This window comes from Ixodes scapularis, unplaced genomic scaffold (genome assembly GCF_016920785.2).
Source record: "Ixodes scapularis isolate PalLabHiFi unplaced genomic scaffold, ASM1692078v2 PGA_scaffold3__209_contigs__length_174095766, whole genome shotgun sequence".
Lineage (NCBI taxonomy): Eukaryota > Metazoa > Arthropoda > Arachnida > Ixodida > Ixodidae > Ixodes > Ixodes scapularis.
Window position 1 is genome coordinate 101,359,400 of NW_024609868.1, and position 7,456 is coordinate 101,366,855.

Sequence of the window (7,456 nt, forward strand, 5' to 3'; positions counted from 1 at the left end):
CGCTGTCATCGGTTGCCTCAGATCGAAGGGGCTGTTTCCAACAAACTCAAGCAGAGAAGGCACTCACAAAAAGAAAGTTCTTCGAGCGATGCAAGTTCAGCGGCGTTGTCGATAAATATTCTAAATACTGTTACACCATTTAACACGATTGTGTTTTCAATTGAGTGCACCCTATATAAGCGATTAGGCTGAGCGAAAAGCCAAGCAAGCAACGGTAACAGGCTTAAGTTGAGCTAGGTCGTTCATACTTCAGGTAGAGAGAAAGAAAAGTATGTTTTATTTTAAAGCAACTACCTCAGGTAGGGCCAGCTGAACTAGAATAAGGATACACATAAAGAAAATACAATAAGGACCTTGGGACTAACAACTGATTTTCCTTTTCCCCCTCTTTTACAACGAACCCAACTTGAGGAAAATATTCTCTTTTCTTCTTTTTTGCTTCCTACTTCACCGAAAATTTAACTCCGAGGGAACAATTTTTCTTTCTTGTGCAGCACGAGAGAAGTTGCACTAACGAAGTCAAACAAAGTCAAAAAGTAAAATATTCGTTAGTTCTTTATACAGCAGGAGGTTAGTCTGCCTGAACATAGCGACACTGTTACCCACTGTAGATAAGCAATTTAGCCAGTGGAGTACGACTGCTAGCCCGGGGTGTTTAACGTGCACCACGCAGTAGTGATACATGACCGCACGCTTGAACGATGCTCATCCAGATCGAAACGGGCAGGGGTGGGGATTGAGCCAGAGAAGTAAATGCTGAAACTAGACAACATAATTCAAAGCAAACTTTCTGCAGCGACAAAGAGTTGGAAATAGTTGTTGAAAGAATAGAGGCAGCAGTTTCAGGGCAACGGTATACAGATTGGACCTATGAGAGCCTAACTAGGCTTTTTGCTCTAGAACTTGACAAAGTTCAGAGTAAGCGAAAGGGGAAGCAAGGACATAGACCAAAAAGCTGGTGGGACAAAGAAGTGAAGCAAGCGATACAAAAACGTCAGGAAGCTCTAGAGAACACAGGTATTCCAAGCGTAGTGGGGAGTCCGAAACGGAAGTAAAAACAAAATGGGACAATTTTATGGCATGTCGCCGAGAGGCATCCAGTTTGATCAATGCAAAAATTCAGAGAAAGGGTGAGGAATGGATGAGTAATGTAAGTAAGGAAGATAGAAACGCTGCCAAGAAGTTTTGTGAGCACTTGAACTCACTCGGTGAAACGACGCAAGCTAGACAGAGGTTCATACTCTCGCATCAGGGGGATCAATTAGAGGGAGATGATGCGATACAATATATAGGAGCATTGATGGAGGAGAAATTTCGGGAACGGGTACATGTGGAACATAGGAGAACCGAAGGAAGTAGCAGTCCAGTTTGTGACATCGCGGATTTTGGACAAAGAGAATGGGAAAAGGCGGAACGAAGAGTCCCTAGTGGCACGTCGACAGGCACAGATGGTATCCCTATCAAGCTGGTAAAGAATTTGGGTCCTAAATCTAAGGCAAAACTAGGGGAGGTACTGAGTACCATGATAACAAAAGGAAATATGCCAGATGAATGGAGGCTTAGTAGGATGAGTATGATATATAAGGGAAAGGGAGATAAGTCTGATATTAGGAATTATCGTCCCATAACCGTGACACCGGTTATTTACAGGTTGGTAATGCAGATTATAAAGAACAGACTGGAGGAATAAGTAGATTGCGAGGGCATAGTGGGCGAGTTACAGAACGGGTTTCGGAAACAAAGAAGGTTGGAGGACAATTTATTTTCTCTAACACAGTGTATAGAAATAGCGCAAAAAGAAAACAGACAGCTCTGGCTGGCATTTCTGGATATCAAGGGTGCCTATGACAATGTGAACCAAAGGAACCTGTGGGACATAATGGAGAGCTTAAACCTAGATGAAGGACTAACAGCACTATTAAGGAACATTTACAAAGATAACAAGGTGATTATAACATGGGAAGGAAAGGCGACAGGGAAAATAGAGATAAGACGAGGCCTTAGGCAGGGGTACCCGTTATCGCCTTTGCTGTTTATGTTGTATCTGAGAGGATAGGAGGATAGACTAGAGAAGAGTGGGCTTGGATTCGACCTTTATTACAGTAAGCTAGGCCAAAAAATTCAGCAATCCTTACCGGGATTGATGTATGGGGCTGATATCGTACTAATGGCTAACAACAGGACAGAGTTGCAGGAATTAATGAGCATCTGTGGTAGGGAAGGAGAGGAATTAGGTTTAAAATTCTGTAGCGAAAAATCAGCAGTCATAATTTTTAACGAGGATGAAGTTGAGAGGCTGAAGATACAGAATATTACAGTTGAGAGAGTTAGTAAGAACAAGTATCTAGGAGTATGTATATTTGATGGTGCAGAATATCTCAGAGAGCATGAAAAGTATATAATAGGTAAGGGCAACAGAAATGCCGCTGTAATGAAAAATAGAGCACTTTGGGATTACAACAGGTATAAGGTGGTGAGAGAGATTTGGAAAGGGGTCATGGTGCCTGGCCTGACTTTTGGAAACGCAGTGCTATGCATGAATTCCGAAGTGCATGCGAGACTAGAAATAAAACAGCGCGGAGTAGGTAGACTGGCTTTGGGGGCACATCGCAAAACGCCAAACCAGGGAGTACAAGGAGACATGGGATGGGCGTCATTTGAGAGCAAGGAAGCGGTGAGCAAGATAGAATTTGAGGATAGGTTGAGGCAAATGAATGGGGAGCAATGGGCACGAAAGGTTTTCAGCTATTTATACATGAGGAGTGTAGACACAAAGTGGAGACAGCGCACTAGGAAATTAAGACGAAAGTTTTTGGGCTATAGCGAAGATACGGAGGAGCAAGTCTCAGTTAAGAAGAGAGTTAAGGCCACAGAAAGAGATCGGTGGCTAGAGGGAATGCAGACAAAGACGGCTCTGGAGAGCTATAGATTAAACAAAACAGTTATTGCCAAAGAAAGCATTTATGACAATTCTAGGGGAAGCTCATTGCTGTTTTAGGCGAGGACGGGTGTTCTGCGAACCAGAACATACAGAGTGAAGTACCAGGAAATGGATACAGTGTGCACTGCTTGTGGAGAGGAGGACGAGACGGCTGAGCACGTGATACTCTACTGCAAAGGGCTTCACCCTATGCCTACCGAAGACAACATAGATTTAATAAAGTCATTGGGTTTTAGAGACAGCGAAGGGAGAATGGATTTCAAGACTGTTTGTTTGTTTGTTTATTTTGAGTGCCCAAAAACAGCCAAAGCCTATACATTGGTGCACTTGTCAGTAACATTTCAGATAGCATATAAACACAAACCAGAAAAGTATGATCGCCTCACACACCTCTAGGGAAAAACACAGGAATTCAATAGTTGCAAAGCATGAACATTATTTCAATACATGAAGCAAGCACTTCCTAAAATGAGAATGGTTAGGGTTAAAAATGTCAATGCCATCTGATTCCAGATGATTGAAGTAGTTTTGCAGTCGGCCCGAGGGTGACGTGAAATCGCTGTAATTGACATGGAAAGTGTGACTAGAACGAACATTTCTACCAGGTATATGGTAGTTAATAGATGTGACCAGAGAGCTAATATCGTGATTAGAATGTATGCATTTAAACAAGAATAAAAGGTCGCGCGAGCATCGTCTTGATGCAAGGTTAGTGATTTGCAATTGTCTAAGCACTTCGTTGTAATCATATAGATCGTGTGATGGGGATCTAAAATGATAAGTTCTGGCAAATCTTTTCTTTACGCGTTCCACATTATTGGAAGCTGTAGCACTAAGGCTGTTCCAAATCACAGTGCAGAAGTCATGTTTTGGAAGAACTATGTTTCGGTGAAGTACGTAGAAAAGGTGAACACTTGAAAAACACTTCCTAAATCTTGAAATTGCACCGAGAAGACGAAAACAAGAGCTCACAACGTATGTCGCGTGCGAGGTAAAGTTGAGTTTAGAGTCTAGCATCACTCCCAGATCTTTCACAATCGTAACTCGAGTAATCGACACATTTTCTGAGTAGTACAAAAAGTGAGTTGGATTAGTCTTACGCGTGAAAGATATTATATTTGTTTTTCCAATGTTAAGATCTGCCCGTTATCTTTACACCATAGACAGATGGCGTTGATATGTTCCTGCAGTAAAGCACAATCATTTAATGACGCAATATGTTTATAGATCTTGAGGTCCTCAGCGAACTGCAAGAGGCTCGAATGGCGAATGATGTTTTGGACATCTTTAACACATATATTAAAAAGAAGAGGTCCCAGATTGGAACCCTGGGGTACACCAGATGGCACAGGAAAAAAACAAGACCTAACATTTGCGTAGCCGACACAGTTTTCTCTTGCAGAAAGATAACTTTGAAACCAAGAACGTGCACTCGTCGCTGAGACCAGAAACAGAAAGTTTGTGTAACAGTAACTTGTGGTTTACACGATCAAATGCCTTGCTACAATCAAAATACACTGCGTCAACTTGCTCTCGAGAACAGACTCTGGGGGCAACATCATTTAAAAAACATGCAAGATTTGTTTCAACAGACCTGCCGCTCAAACAACCATGTTGAACTTCGAGTTTTAAGCGCTTAAAACAGTGTGTTAGATGCTTATGAATGATTTTTTCGAATACCTTCGAAAATGCGGAAAGCAATGATATCGGTCTATAGTTTGTGATATTCGTTGAGGTGCCTGATTTAGGAAGAGAGATTACCAAGCCCTTTTTCCAGGCGGTCGGAAAGATAGACTGCTTCAGCGACATAGAAAATATGTGGTGTAGAATGGGAGCCAGTATGTCGACACACCCCTTAACTATAAAATTCGGTATGCCATCAAGGCCACAAGATTTTTTAGATGGGAGCTGATGAATCGCCCAAACAACGTCGGCAAGGTCAATTGTCGGAGGAGGAAAATGTATATGAGCAGTTAGTAAAATCTCTGTGTTTTCGACACTGACTGATGAATAGGTGGACAGGAAAAACTTTGCGAATTGATTGCATATCTTATCAGGATCAGAAGAATATGCTCCGTCAATCATAAGTGAAGCAGGACTCGACCTATCTCGAGTATGCTTTTTAACAAATTGCCAAAAATCTTGGAAACGCTTGGAAACACTTCCTTCGACTTGTCTACGATAAGCCTCTTTATCGCGCTTATACAGTTCTTTAACCGCGGCTCGGCATATTTTAAACCTGTCATAAACTTCGTTGCTGTTAGTAGTGCCGTAAAGACGGTGCAAATGTAACTTTTTGCGCATTACGCGTTTTAATTCGCGAGAGAACCAGGGGGGATATCTGTTTGATCGATCAGTTTGTTTACGAGGTATAAAGCTGTGCATGCCGGTCATCAAAATATTGGTCAAAGCAGTGACCGCCTCGTCAATCGAGTGTAAACGAAGGACGTCGTCCCACGCGTACGCAGCAAGGAAAAGATAAAAGTCAAGATATGAGCCGTTGGCGTAATCAAACCGATATATGTTTTTGTGTTTCACGGACGTGACTAGCACGTCTACCTTAACGGAAAATGGAACATGCCATATATCGGCGGAAACAATTGGATTGCTCACTATTTCAATATTGTAAGTTTCAAGATTAGTAAAAAGAACGTCCAGAGCGTTTCCCCATACGTTTGAAGGAACTTCGCCGCGGTAAAGATCGTTGTAGTGAACAAAATTTAAGAGCTGATTTCCTTTGCGACAGCTTGACTCTGAATCTTCGCTAGACCACCACGTACCAGGTACATTAAAATTGCCGACAATGATCACGTTAAAGTTGGCGGAGTCGAGTTTTTCTGATAAACTGATCAGAACCTGCTCAAATTCCTTGGAATCGAGAGACGGGGGTATATAATAATTTGCTATTAAAAGATTTTTGGGTCCGCCTGTTTTCACTTCAAGCCAAACACATTCTTCATAGCTTTCGAGGTCCAAGCGACGAACTGCCGTAATGTTGTTGCGTATGGCTGTGAGTACACCACCACCGTACTTCTGTCCGGTAACTCCGTAATGCGGTCGCGGCGAAATATGGAGTAGCTGTCACAAAAATATTCATAAGATGAGATGTCACTTAGTCGCCAAGTTTCTGTAATACAATACACGTCGTAGTCTCAAAGCGCAACCCCCTCAGAGAACGTATCGGCCTTAGTGCGAAGGCCCCTTACGTTTTGGTAGTAGATTGATAAAATTTTAAGCTTCCCCCGTGTCTGCATTAGCAAGTTCGTCGGTTTTTAGTACACCACGAAACTGACGAAAAAGACACCCCTCAGGCCAAACTAGTGGGTCGTTAATAATATCAAACGTGTCAGCACTTACTGCGGCGTGAAAAGACGAGTATGCAGAAAACTTGCTTTTAAGCCTTGTACATACGAGCGTGTCGTCCTTCACCACATCAGCCACAAACTGTTCGATGTCTTCTGCGGTTGTATCCGGGTTCATCCTTGTTACGAACAATGCTTTCCGGGCAGGACCCCGGGGAACGGTCCTCAGAGTCGTCGACTTTCTGGCACCCCCTCGTATTTCTGCCTTCCGCCGGCGTCGAACCTCATTCCAGCCGTCTTCTGGCTGGTTGCGTTTGCCTGAGCTCGGATTGACGTTATCCGAGTGCGTTGAAGGTGCGGTGGAAGCAGAAGTGGACTGTCTGGAAGGTCGTTGGGTCTCGTTGTTCGCCGGTGCCTTGTTTACAGCGTTGGGACGAACAGGCGGCGTTTCATCCCCAGTTCGCCTCGTTGCATTCCCCGCCACACTGGCATAGCCCGGCCCTGTTGGTTGAATGGTCAACAAAGCGTCGAGGGCTTTCGCAAGGTTTGTATTCACGAAGTCCAGGCGCTTCATGACCAATGAGTTATTGTTTTTCAGTTCCAGCTTCATAGCAGCGTTTTTGAGCTTATGTGACATCACTGTAGCTTCCAGCCGGTCGACTTTCAAAAGCAGCTTTGTCAGAGTAGCAGCCGAACTTGCAGGATGTTCGTCACTGCCCATGGCAGTGGGCGTAGTCGAGCCGGGCGACAGCACGTCAGCATTGACGAGGCTTTCCTCACCGCGCGGACGCCGAGTGCAGTCAGTGCACTTGTAGATGCTGACACTGTAGAGATTACCAAGCAAAGATTAAGTGAATGGTGGCAGAAATCGAGAGAAGACTAGGTATTTTCTTATTCACTGATGGCAAGGGGGTTTCATAGCCTCACTTTTTTTGCACTGAGGAGTGAATATAGATTTCACATTTAAATATTCTAAGCTTAAATGGTAAAACAAAATGGCTAGGTGGCGTAAGCTACCGCCCGATCCAAAGGGCTCAGCCGTATTCATCCATCCTTCCATCCATCCATCCCAGGATCCCGGGGCTCTGCAGCGCGAGCCTTCGCTCCACGTGCTCCGAGCTGGTGTGCGCTAGCCTACACGGCGATTCTCCGAGATTCCCTGTAGGGAAAACAACGATGTAGTTTAAACTCGATCGCCACTGCTCGGCGACGT

General features: G+C 43.9%; 1 pseudogene; it reads right to left on the reverse strand.

The window, feature by feature from the left end:
* Positions 1 to 3,376: 3,376 nt before the first annotated feature.
* LOC120844588 lies at positions 3,377 to 6,964 on the reverse strand (annotated as a pseudogene).
* Positions 6,965 to 7,456: the final 492 nt, after the last annotated feature.